Below are 13,958 nucleotides of genomic sequence, written 5' to 3'. Positions count from 1 at the left end.
TAATCTATTTATTATCTACTTGTGTACTTCTTTATTTTTAAGTTCTTATTCTGAAACAAATGGAGATTGACGGGAAGTTTCAAAATTAATATAGAGAGGTCCTTCACCCGGTTTCCTGCCAAAGATACATTTTTATGTATTTAAGTATTTTTATGTGTTTAACAATCATCAAATATCTAAACCAAGAAATTGCATCAGTACAATGTGCATGTATAGTTCTGTGACACCGTGTTACGTAGACAGGTTCCTGTAACTATCACTACAATAAAGATACATAAATATCCCATCACCCTCATATGACCCCAACATCCCTAATCCCTGGCTGGTCTAGAACTAAGGTGTTTTTATTCTTCGGCAACACTCAACGCAGCCTTAGACTCCTATGTATTGATGAAGGAAAATATTCCTGATAGGTTTTAAAAGATGAGAAAAACGTCCCCAAATGTTGCATTTCCTTTGTTTTCTACCTGGCCATGCATATTATTAGTCTGCTAGCCCTGCCGTAATAACATAGTATCAGCTGGGCGGTTTAAACCACAGAAATCTATTTTCTCAGTTCTGGAGGCTGGATTCCAAGCTGAAGGTGCCGGGAGGGTTGGTTTCTAGTGAGAGCTCTCTCTTGGCTTGTAAACGGCCACCTGCCCCCTGTGTCCACATAGGACCTTTCTTTGTGTGTGGAGATAGAGAGGGGAGGGGAGGGAGAGAGATCCCTGGTGCCTTCTAGTTCCAAAGCCAGAACACTTCTCTCTCTGCGTCTCTTGGCCACGATGCCAGCCCTGCCTTGCTCCCCTTCACTTTTCTTTCAGCCTGTATGCCCTTCACAAAGGGCTTCTGTGCTGCTCTCAGATCTGAGAGCTCCAGATGCCCCACAGTCTTGGATGTGCCCCTCCACTGTCTTCAGGCCTCTGGACCTTAACAACCCATCGTGGGATTGCCGAAGGCCTCCCCTGATGGAACTAGGAGTCAGGATAACGGCAACAAGGGGAGCCACTGAAAGATCTGGAGGACGAAGGGCACCTCCGGCCACGACACCGTGGGGGCGGAGACGGTGGTCAGAAGCCCCAGGGAATGGACGACGCCTGCTGCCAGCTGGGGACCAGAGAGTAGAGGAGGGGAGGGTTGGCTGCTGTTGGAGGAGGCAGATTCTAGGCAGTTGAGGAGGAGGAAACAGTTTCTCTTATGTCCAGAGGAAGTCCGTTTCTGAGGCTCATTCACAGAATAAGCCCCGTCTCCCCGGCCCCCCCTTGTCAGTGAAGGAACCCAGTCCCCCGGGGGCTGGCATGCACTCCATCACTGATGGGGCTAGCTGTGCAGGTGCACCTCCAGGGTTCAGGGCTGCGCCCTCAAAGGCAACAGCAGCAGCACTGTGGTAGGATCCTCTCCCTAAGGAGAGGAAAAAAAAAAAAAGGGAGAGAAAAGAAAAAACGAAACTTCAAGGTACCTGGCTATGCACCTGCGTGACAACATTCCTCATGACCTTGTAAACTGAGACTACCTAATCAGACTACATGTTTATGTATGTTACCATATATGGGAGACAAGGAAGTAAAAAATACATTTAAAACTATGCCACATGGCGTTCGGGGCTTAGTTCTTTGGGTACGAATGCAACAGAGCAGTGCCGGCAGGAATGAAGTCGCTTCCTGGAAAGAAAAGCCTCAGTGTCACGACTCTCTGTGCGAGATTCCCACTACATTACCTGGGGTGGGGGGGGGGGGGGGGTCCTCCAGGAGACAGTGCATTTCCACCCTCTTTTCCACCGGGGATACGAACCTCGAGCCTCAGGGCGCCGGGAGAGGGGCCTTGCCTGGTACCAGCAGACCACTTGATCCGCAGGAGACTAGCCCTCGGTGCACCAACGGAACCCATGGGGCCCAGGAGCCAACTCAGGGAGCACGGCCCGACAGACTGGTAAGAACCTGGGTTCGTTTGGGCACACCACCTGCCCCTAAGAAGCAGAAGGGGAGCCCGATCACCTCCCAGAGTTGCCCTAGAAGTTCCACAAGGGACAGGGAACGAAGCTGCAACTCTAAGGCGCTGGGCGGCAGGTTGGAGTCTGGTTAGTCTCCCTTTTGTTTGGGGGAAATTCCCTGTCCTCTCTGGACTGACATGAACTGCCTAATTCCACTGGTGGAGAACAAAACAAAACAAAAGAAATCTGGAGTCTGCCCCTCCGTCTGAGCCGACAAGATTTAAAACTGGGAATTCTCTTTCTCTGCCTTCTGCTGGCACCTCTCCTCTTCTGCCTTCCCTTCCCCCCCCCCCCCCCCCCCCCCCCCCCCCCCCCCGTCCTTTTCTGCACCCCCAGGGTGGGGAGGGGGGCAGCCCGCATAACTGGCTCCTCAATGCCTCAGGCACAATCAGCCTCTACTCCCCCCGCCCCCATGTCAAGGAGCAAAGACCACCGAAGTCAGATTTCCCCACCAATGTCCTAGGTAAAAATTCACCATGGGGAACAAATTGTCTTACGAGGACGCAAGTAAAATGTATTCAGTGTTTAAGCGAATTTGTTGGTTTGAGAGAGACAATGTTTATCAGCATTAAAAAAAACAAAAACAAAAACAAAAACAACCCACTTTTATTCTACCTAGATTTGCTGAAGGTCAAATAAACTCATGCTATCTCTGTTCCAATTTGTTAACAAAAGGGTGATTTAAAGTAATGGTTAACTTTGTCTGTCTCATAGTTTTCATGGGTAATTGTTAAGACAGCTTTGAAAGTCTTTGGTAAACTAAAACGTGAAAGATTTTGCTTGCATAATAAATCGGGATTAAATTCATTGGATATCTAACAAGGTAAGAGGCTAAAGCACTGATGACTAGATGTAGGTCTGTGCTTTTTGACGTGTCAGAGAAAAACCAAGGATATTTGGATCTGTTGAAAAACATGCTTTGTGCTTAATTGATTCATAAGTTTGCCATCTGGAAAAAATTCGAATGTAACAGTTCACAATTGGTTACCACTTAGTTTTCACTGGAGGCTAAAGTTTCTAAGAGTTAAACTTCTGCCAGCTGTAATTAAAACTAATAAAAATAACAAAAGCAACTCTGTATATAGATAAGCAGGAGATACGAAAGAAAGATACAAGAAATGGAAATACATTTTTGTTGAAGGTAATAAAAAAAAAAAAAGTAATTTTGTCCTAAATGAGACTGGTTATTTGGAGAAAAATGGCTTGGAACAAAACCTAAATGCAAAGAAAAGTTGTAGAAGGTTCGCGAAGGAAAGTCTTTAAAAAGAAATTTTATGTGTGGTCAGGACTGACTAAGGTTCGAATAATGGATTTTGAAAGTACTCAGGGTTAAGATTAAACTTCCTCCTCTTTTGACCCAAAGGCCGAGAAAATGATAGCAATACCCTTGGTGCCAGCCTCCAAATGCTCCACATTTGTGCTGTTCCTGTTCAGCAGAGGACTGGATGCCTCTGCCATATGAGGGATGGGTGATATATAAAGGGCTTCTACTAAGATACACGGGAGCCGTTTTACCAAACTTAGCCCATGGTATGCCAAAAATGGATGTCCACACAGCTGAAACCTATTTATGTGGGCTTTGTTGAGAAAGGGCAGGGGAATAGACCTTGACTTTGGCCCTTTAACCCCCGCCCTCAACAGCCAGTGATCAATATGTAAGTTACTATTGGGCCAAAATGAAATTAGTGCGTCCTACGACAACCAGGAAAGTCTTGCTTGGTCACAGTCCACACCCAAAGGTCCTACAGGCAGGAAACGAAAGGGTGAGAAAGAACAGGAAAGACCAGGCCAGCTCTTGGAGGTAGAGTCAAGCCTGGGTAAGAATGACGACTCCCAGCACCTTGCAAGACTAACAGGGCTTTGGGCTGCCAGGTACAGGGCCAGCCAAAACGCGGGGCCAGGAGATGAGGTTTCTCCTGGCCAGCTATAGGAAATTGAGACAAGGGACAACTTTCCTCCTTTTTCCTATAGATGGCTAATTCCCCAACCGAGGCCATTACCCCTTTGGAATGCATTATGGTTCATTTTCTTTTGCACAAAGGTTTGGCCCCAATACAAATTGGAAGAGGGAACCTGGCCTCAGTCAACGCCAGAGAGAAATATCAATGACAATACTATCCTACAATTGGACATGTTTTGCAAATGTGAAGGGAAATGGGGAGAATTCCCCTATGTTCATTGTTCCTGGGCCTTAAGGAAAAAATCGAGATATATGTAAGCAACGTAAGGTGGATTGTCATTTAATGGCAACCCTTTCTAGAGCCCAGCAATCAGGAGGGGACACAGTTAAGGGCCCCTCACCTGTAACAAAAACAGACCTAGAGAAGGAGGAAGGGAAGACTCCCTCCTCCTCCTCCTCCTCCTCCTCCTCCTCCTCCTCCTCCTCCTCCTCCTCCTCCCCCTCCTCCTCTTCCTCCCCCTCCTCCTCCTCCTCCCCCTCCTCTTCCTCCTCCACAGGTCTTTAATCTACATATAATAATAATAATGCAATTCTGCTCCCTGCTACCCACCTTATCCAGGCCCTCCCCATAATGTAACAGGCATGTTTCCCTTACAAGAAGCTAGAATGCCAGAAGAAAAAAACCTTTACATTACAAGGTTTAAGACAGATAAAAGGAGATCTAGGTACATTTTCTGATTGAATAAGTATATAAAGCCTTTTCAGAATATTACGTATGTTCTTGACTTGACCTGGAAAGACACAATGCTTTTGTTAAACCAGACTCTTAGTGAGACAGATGCTTTATAAAAAAAAAAAAAAAAAAACCTAAGGAAATCTAGATTTGGCCTTTAAATTATGCTAAATTAACCACTATTTTACAAACACAAAATGGGAACCCAGTGGCCTTCCTGGAGAGGTTGAGGGAGGCTCTCATTAAATATATGGCTATCTCCCCTGACACCCTAAGGCTGAGATGATTTAAAGGACAAATTTGTCACTCACTCAGCCCTACATATTCAGAGAAAACACAAAAATTGGCTGTTGGCCTTGAAGGGACCCTGGAGGAGCTCTTATGAGCTGCCAATTGGGTATATTACAAGCAAGATCAAAAGAAGAATAAAAAAATAAAAAAATAAAAAAACAGAAAAGGAGGCTTAAAAAAATCTGAGGCCTTAGTTGTGGCCTTAGGTACTATGTGAGATCGGGCTTCCCGAGGTCCTGGCACCAAGTGCCATTTATATGGCCACTGAGAGCACTAAAATGAGAATGTCTTCAGAGGGGACAACCAAAATGAAAACCCCATAAGCCATGCCCCTTATGTGGAGCCAATCACTGGAGATCTGAATGCCCTACGGGGACCTCTATCTGTGAGGGCTCAGATAACAATGTCCCTGGAAGGGATTAACCGGGGCCTGGGGCTCTTCACAGTGGCCCCCCCTAACCCAACTGTCTATCAGAAACCCAGAACCTTGAGTAACCCTAAATACAGAAGGGAAGCAAAACTGGTTGATTTCCTTCTCGACACCAGAGCGACCTTCTCTGTCCTCCTTTCCACTCCAGGCCAACTATCCAAATGCAGCAGGACAATTAGGGCCATCTCTGGAAAACTTCTAACTAAATGTTTCCCTCGGCCCCTGGGATGTCTATGGGGAAACCTAATTTTTTCTCGTTCTTTCCTGATAATGCCAGAGAGCCTTACTCCCTTCCTAGAAAGGGACATTATAACTAAATTAGAGATTATGGTGCTACCAACTCCAGGGCAGGTAAACAATTGTATGAGTTTTGGAAAATTACTGGATATTGTAGGCTGTAGATACCAGGGTTCAGGAAAATAGTTTGCTGCTATATCAATTATTAAAGGAGACTCAAGCTGACCTACTCTCCCCCAAAAAGTTAATAAACTGGGCTCTGACACCTAGACATTGTCTCCAGCCCTTGGAATGGTTACAAACAGAGCAGGGCAATGACTCTTACCAAGCTCTCAGAGGTAAGAGAGCATTAAAACACAGCATCAGTCCTTTCATTTGGGGAGGGACAAAACTTCTCAAATGGCCCAAAGGATGTTTACTGGAAAAAAAATTTGTCAAGGACAGTTCTGCCAGCAGGATCAGCCTGTGAAGTATGTCTTAGAAACAATCCTTTCAGCCACAAACTTGCTCTCCCAGGCAATCAAAAACTGGAGGCTGTCCAGAAAAGACTGACAATTAGGTTCACTCGTATACTAAGGTCGAAGGAATTCTAGCATCTGTTGGTATGGGGTGATACTTTTACTAATTGAGTAAAGGCCTTCTCCTGCAAGACAAAAAAGGCACAGAAAGTAATGAAAGTTCTGCTTTATCAAATAATACCAGGTTCGAATAAAAGATGAAAAAAAAAAAATAATAATAATAATACCAGGTTCGGCTTACCTAAAAATTTTTCAAATTAATAATGGTCAATGGCTGCCTTGACTCTTTCTCTGGTAGCAATCCTGGCTCATGGAAAAGTTTTACACCTCAAAATAAAGGAGACTGTCTGCTTATACTCAGCAAAACTCTAGATAACACTTCACAAGCAATAGATGCTTTAAAAATTTTTCGTGATTCAGTTAAGGCCAAACTCTTGGAAATAGAGCCACCGTTGATTACTTACCGCTCCTGCTTCTCCATCACCTGGATCATGAGAGATTCCCTGACATGTGTTGTTTACAAAGGTTGTTTGACAGGTTTGGAAACCATAGACATGATCTTAAGTTGCCATCTTGTTGGTCAGTATAATTTTTCCTTTGTGTTTTTCTCTGTGTCTGCTAATGCCTGCCAGCCTTCCTGCAGAACCATACTATGGGCCACTCGACCGACCCCTTGGGTAGACTCCAACTGCTGTACCCCCACACCATCCCTTATCAGCCTGAAGAAGCCAGAACAGTCGTTGCCCCTGTTCCCTAACAGCGGTTCCAGGCCCTGTTCCAGCAGAGAAATAAATAGGGAAAGGGTTGACATTAGGCAGGGAGAGAGAAGGGACCTTCAGGGAGGCAGACGGCAGCTGCAGGTGGGAGGCTGAAGAAGCCGATGGGGTTCTCCCCTTATGAAATCCTTTATGGGCGCCCCTCCCCCATTATCAAGGGCATAGGGGGAGGGATCTAAATGAGATAGACCATCTAACCCTGAGACAACAGATGCGAGCCCTTGGCTCTACCCTAACCACCTTACACCCCTGGGTCAGGGAGCGATTATCTGAATCTGACCACAGACGCTCATCCCTTTAAACCAGGAGATGCAATAAGGATAAAGGAGTGAAATGTCCAACCGCTAAAACCCCTCGGGAGGGGCCCGTTCACTGTCATTTTGTCCACCCCTACCGCTGGAAAGGTGGCCAACGTGGGTCCCTGGATTCGCTACAGCAGAGTGAAGCCGGCATCTCAAAACTGGGAGTGCATTCCTGACCCATCAATGCTGTGCAAACTGACCATACGGAAGATTCTGCAACTCCAGAGGCTCCAGGAGACTGCAGCCCTGCTTTAGTCACTCCAGAAGCTGATCTACACACGGCAGAAGCTTGAGGAATCGGCAGTCTGGAGAAACAAAAGACCGTCGTTATTTTCTGTATGTTTCCTTGTTGTGATGCACTGTCATGCCTCGTTTCTCACTATTATCATGATTCTTGCTCTGCTCTTTGCCATAGGATTGGCCAAGGCCACCCCGGCCGTCTGGAAACGTGGTGTGAGAGGTTTCTGTGAACACTCACCTTCCCTTTGTGGATCGGATACTTCGTTGCTACCAACACGGGGAAACAATGGCCATAGAGACTAGAAAATTGGATCCCCACAAACCTTATAGTAAAAAAAAATACCCCAGTCCTATTACCAGGGTTTGGTTTGTCAAAAGTTCAGTTATTGAGAAAAACTGTCTTGCCTGGTGGGGAAAAAGTTCATTGTCGTCTCTGTTGAAAACTTAACATGCAAGGGGTGCCTGGGTGGCTCAGTCAGTTGAGCATCTGACTTCGGCTCAGGTCATGATCTCGCGGTTTGTGAGTTCGAGCCCCGCGTCGGGCTCTGTGCTGACAGCTCAAAGCCTAGAGCCTGCTTCAGATTCTGTGTCTCCCTCTCTCTCTGCCCCTTCCCCGCTCATGCTCTGTTTCTCTCTGTCTCTCAAAAATGAATAAATGTTGGGGCGCCTGGGTGGCTCAGTCGGTTGGGCGTCTGACTTCGGCTCAGGTCATGATCTCGCCGTCTGTGGGTTCGAGCCCCGCGTCGGGCTCTGTGCTGACAGCTCAGAGCCTGGAGCCTGTTTCGGATTCTGTGTCTCCCTCTTTCTCTGACCCTCCCCTGTTCATGCTCTCTCTCTGTTTCAAAAATAAATAAATGTTAAAAAAAAATTTTTTTTTTAAATGAATAAACGTTAAAAAACAAAATTAAAAAAATAAATAAATAAAACTTTACATGCGTAAGCCAAAGATTTTATAACTCAACTGTCCGGAAAACCCAATGGTGGGGGACCCCAGATCACCTTGAGCCAGATCCCCACCCCTTGTCTAACTTCTCTCATCTCCAAGAGGCCTGGGACAAGGTCCATACAGCCATCAAATGGCGGGTCCCAGGTGGACTAGCCTGGATATGTGGAAGGAAAGCCTATATATATAGTACTTCCCTCAGTCTGGTCAGGGTCATACACGGTGGGAACTCTTCGTCCATCTTTCTTCCTGCTCCCACTTGCCAGAAGGAAACATTTGGGAGTTCAAGTGTATGGGGACAGGGAGACTCAAAGAAAGCGGTGTGCCTTACAAATTGGCAACTAAAAAGATGATGAATGGCCCCCCGAGCATAAATCCAATATGATGGCCCTGCCACCTGGACAGAGGACGGGTCCTGGGGCCATCGTGCTCCCATCTACATGCTAAACCGCATAATCAGACTACAAGCAGTTATAAAAGTTATAACCAGTGAAGCTGCCAGAGCTCTTAACTTACTAGCTAAGCAACAAACCAAAATGCACAACGCCATTATCAAAATCACATGGCCTTAGATTACCTGCTTGCTTCTGAGAGAGGTGTTTGTGGAAGATTTAACCTTAGGAACTGCTGCCTACAAATAGATAATGAGAAAAAAAAAAAAATCATGCAAGAGATCACAAATCAAATGACAAGGATTGCTCCTGTCCCCATCCAGACCTGGAACGGTTAAAACCCCGGAGGGAGTTATCCGGAGGATGGTTTTCAACTTTCAGGGGATTCAGAACTCTCATTAAAATTATCCTCCTAGGGGAGGGTGGGTGATGGGTATTGAGGAGGGCACCGTTTGGGATAAGCACTGAGTGTTGTATGGAAACCAATTGGACAATAAACTTCATATATTGAAAAAATAAAAAAAAATAAAATAAAATAAAATAAAATAAAATAAAATAAAATAAAATAATCCTCCTAATCCTGGGAGGTGACTTAATCCTACCCTGCTTAGCTCCCCTGGTCGTACAGTCTGCCTCCAGTTTCACGGCCGCTCGTGTAATACCGTTATAAAAATATAAACCTCGATAGGGCGCCTGGGTGGCTCAGTCGGTTAGGCGTCCAACGTGGCCTCAGGAGGTCATGAGGAAGGCTGGGGGGAGGGCCAGAGATGGGGGGAAGCTCCCCCCACCACACTCCTCAACCAGACCCACAAGTTCACGGCCTATCTTCCCCAAGTTACCACAACAACACTTTTGCCAGTGGTTCTCATACCACATAACCACATAGCCTTTTCCTAACGTCTGGCAGTTTCCTCACGTTTCCGGCTGAAATTTCTTCACCCCTTTACAGCTGCTGCCTTACTGCCAGGTTGCAAAGTCAATGCCACATTTTAAATGTTTGCTACAGCAGCGCCCTGTCCCCATCGCTCACTCCTGTGTCCGTTACCTTATGTGCTCATAATTCTGTCCTAATTCTGTGAGTCAGCAATCTGAGCTGAACTCAGCTGGGCAGTTAGTTCTTCTGATGGTCTCACCTAGGGTCACTCGTGCAACTGAGGTCACCTGATGGCTTGCCTGGGGCTGGATGGTCCAAGATGGCCTCACTCGCCTGCCTGTGGGTGGTGCCAGCTGTCAGCAAGGACGCTCGCGTCCTAGGGGAGAGGTTGGCCCAGGTGTCTTCACACTTTGCTCTTACGACTCGAACCATAATGACAAGTGGGCAAACCCCGGCGTGTGTTTTTCAAGCGTCTGCTCCTGCCATGTTTGATAACGTTCCATCGGCCAAAGAAAGTCGTGCGATCAAGCGCATCTTCAAGGGCTAGAGAAATAAACTCCACCTCTTGATGCGAGGGAACAACAAAACCCACCCTGAAAAGAAATGCACGCTGAGACATAGGAGGAATTATCGTGGCCACCATCTACTACATCGTTATCTACGCACACGCACGCGCACACCCAGTGCAAAGTAAAACACAAGAAACCACTTACACATCCACTGACGTAGCTAAAATCAAACTGACAGGAGCATGCATTATCAGGACGTGAAGCGAACGAAACTTTCCTGATGACGGAGGCATAAACTGTTTCGGCGACTTTGGAAACCTCTTGGCGGCATCCGCCAAAGCTCAAGGTCTGCCTACGTGATGACCCAGCGATTCCACTCCAGGCTTGCACCCAAGAGAAGTTAGAACACTGGTTCACCGTAAGACTTGCACAAGAACATCCACAGAAGCTTTATTCCCGACAGCAAAACCTGGAAAGGACCCAAATGTCCATAAACAGAATGGAATGTCGGGGCTGTGGGATATTCAGACAACAGAATACTACACAGCAATGGTTAAACATAAATTTCGCAGGCGCTCTATTAAGGGAAACACCAGCCACAAGGGGGCAATAGTGTGTGGTTCTATCTTTTTTTTTTTTTTTAGTTTTTTTTTTTTTTAATGTTTATTTATTTTTGAGAGAAAGAGAGAGACAGAACGCGAGCGAGCAGGGGAGGAGCAGAGAGAGAGGGAGACACAGAATTGGAAGCAGGCTCCAGGCTCTAAGCTGTTAGCACAGAGCTCGACACAGGGCTCGAACTCACAAGCCCTCGAGCTGTGAGATCACGACCTGAGCCAAAGTCAGCCACTCAACTGACTGAGCCACCCAGGCACCTCTGTGTGGTTCTGTTTCTATGAACAGAAAAACAAATCTATGGTGGTAAGTCAAAATACTTGTTACCTCTGGATGGGGCTTATTGACTAGGACTGGAGTAGGGCCCAAGGGTACCTCCTGGGGAGATAAAATAGTTCACATGCTGTTATGGTGGTATAGACATACATAGATTTCATCAAGGTGTGCGCCGAGATTTATGAACTTTTACCTAAGTTATACCTCAGGATTTTAAACCACAAGGGGCACCTGGCTGGCTCAGTCAGAAGAGCGTGTGGCTCTTTATCTCAGGGTCGTGAGTCCAAGCCCCATGTTGGGTGTAGAGATTACCTTAAAAATAAATGTTTAAAAACTTGGAAAAAAAGAATTTTAAAATACAAAAACATATCCCTGTAAGAACAGGCAAAAAATCTTTTAAAAGTCCGCTGGGGTAAAGTACTGTGGACAGCCCATGGATTTTGGAGCCGGACTCCACTGCTTACCACGTGTCTCCTCTCGGTTAACTCACCTCCACTGGCCCTGTAAATTGGGGATGATAATAGCATCTACCTCAAAGTGTCCTTGTGACACGTTAACTTAAAATAAGATTCAGGGGCGCCTGGGGGGCTCAGTCGGTTGAGCGTCCGACTTCGGCTCAGGTCATGATCTCACAGCTCGTGAGTTCGAGCCCCTCACTGGGCTCTGAGCTGACAGCTCAGAGCCTGGAGCCCGTTTCTGATTCTGTGTCTCCCCCTCTCTCTGCCCCTAACCCACTCGCATTCTGTCTCTGTCTCTCTCAAAAATAAATAAGCATTAAAAAAAAAAAATTTTTTTTAAATAAGATTCAAAGTTTAGGGTAGTATCTACTATCTATTACCAGTAAGCTCCAAATAATGACTTGCTAATATGAAAATGAAGAGTTGAATATTCATCACTAGGGAGAAGGATGGTCACTGTAAGAATAACAGGAACAATTTGCCGACACATAAAATATAAAAACCTTCTCATTTAATTTGACTGCTTCAAAATATATAAATTTCAAAACTGACAGCATTACAAGATTTATTCAGCAACCATGGTGGGAGAGTTTAACATAGCTCTTCTGGTAAACAGATCAAAGACGGATACGGATGTGGATACGGACTGAATGATTCATGTCTGTGCCCCACCCTTCATTCACATTCTGAAGCCTGATTCCCACCCTGCAATGGTATAAGGAGGGAGGTGATGAGATCAAAAGGGTGCAGCCCTCAGGAATGGGACTGGTGCCTTTATAAAGGACACCCCCACGAGCTCCCTTGCTCTCTTTCTGCCATGTGAGGACACAGGCAAGAAGACAGCCATCTACGAACCATGAAGCAGGCCTCACCAGACATCAAACCTGCCAGCATCCTGATCTCAGACTCCAGCCTCCAGAACTCTGAGAAGAAAGTTCTGCTGTTTATAAGCCATCCAGTCTATGGTATTTTTGTTATGCGGCCCGAACAGACTAAGATAGAGACCTATACCAATACCTATAAATGTGGAGAAGATTTTGAAACACAAATAATATGATCTAGTGGATTGTATTCTATATGCAGAATACAATACATTGGCTTCAACGACACAGGAAGCATTTATGACAACCGACCACACACGAAGTGCACCAGCAGGATACAGCACTTGGCCGTAATAAACCCACCCCTACCCTCCCCGGCCCCCTCCCCAAAACGGCAACGTCCTGTGCCAGTAAGAAGCGCACCTTTTCCATGTAACAAGATATCCAGAAACAAACAGTCCGGGGCAGCCACACAAAGATACCAGCTGGGGAGCCAGGATGGTCGTGAGGTCTGGCTACACTCTCTTCAGCTGCAGCCTTTACCCTCATGGCCGTGGGATGGCTTCTCGAGCACTGGGCATCATGTCTGTTTGTACAAAGGGCAAGAAGTGGAGGGACCTGGCTAAATGTTCCTTTGCAACATCCTTCCCCGGAATCACACCCAATGACTTCTCATACTTAGAATGGCCGGGACTGGGGGGGGGCCGTGGCGTCCCCTAGCTGCAAGGAGGAGGCTGGGAGGTACGGGGTTTTTCAAGAGCGCATCGTACCAACCCGAACAAGAAAAACCTAAGTGGTTTTTTAAGGAACAAGGGGCAATTTTGATAGGCAACTAGCAGGATATGCCACGTTAAAAACAAAACAGATACCCAATATTCGATAACATAAAGACCACATTTTCTGCTCACAATGTAATTAAATTAAAAACCAACAACAAAAAGGCAACTAAAAAAACAAAAAAAAACACCCATACACATGCAGGAACTTTCTGGAATGATAGAAATGTTGTATACCTTGAATGGCGGGTTGGTGACATGAACATATGTACGAACCTGTCAGACTCCTCCAGCTGTACAATTAAGGTTTATGCATTTCGCTAGGAGTAATTATACCTCTGGAAAAATATATCCACATTCCATGGTTTTAAAATCTAATTACAGATCACTCACGGGCCAAAGAATAAGTGATAACAGAAACTAAGACAATACTTAGATTTCAACCAAAATGAAAATATTACACATCAAAACATGGAATGTGGCCAAACGAGTGCCACGAGAGAGGATGACAGCCTGGAACGTTTGTACTTTTAGAAAACTTGGAGGGTGCCTGGGTGGCTCAGTCGGATGAGCGTCCGACTCTTGGTTTCGGCTCAGGTCATGATCCCAGGGTTGTGGGATCGAGTCCCGCATCGGGCTCCACACCCGCGTGAGATTCTCTCTCTCCCAGAGCGCCTGGGTGGCTCAGTCGGTTAAGCGACCGATTTCGGCTCAGGTGGTGATCTCACGTCTCGTGGGTTCGAGCCCCGTGTCGGGCTCTGTGCTGACGGCTCGGAGCCTGGAGCCTGCTTCGGATTCTGGGTCTCCCTCTCTCTCTGCCCCTCCTCCGCTCGCAATCCCTCCCTCTCTCTCTCTCTCTCAAAAATAAATAAATACTAAAAAAAAAAAAAAAAAAGAT

At 46.2% G+C, this 13,958-nt stretch overlaps 1 long non-coding RNA gene across 1 annotated transcript; it reads right to left on the bottom strand.

Annotated features, from left to right (window-relative positions):
- Window positions 1–9,359: 9,359 nt before the first annotated feature.
- On the bottom strand, window positions 9,360–13,674 carry LOC122214068. The gene is made up of 3 exons (XR_006199732.1): window positions 12,708–13,674; window positions 10,322–10,586; window positions 9,360–10,201 (listed from the first exon to the last, which is right to left on the bottom strand). It is a non-coding gene; the product is annotated as an uncharacterized LOC122214068 (long non-coding RNA).
- Between the last annotated feature and the right edge of the window lie 284 nt (window positions 13,675–13,958).

Source organism: Panthera leo, chromosome A2 (genome assembly GCF_018350215.1).
Source record: "Panthera leo isolate Ple1 chromosome A2, P.leo_Ple1_pat1.1, whole genome shotgun sequence".
NCBI classification, from domain to species: domain Eukaryota; kingdom Metazoa; phylum Chordata; class Mammalia; order Carnivora; family Felidae; genus Panthera; species Panthera leo.
The sequence above is the reverse complement of the archived record's forward strand: the minus strand, read 5'-3'. Positions and strand labels throughout refer to the sequence as shown.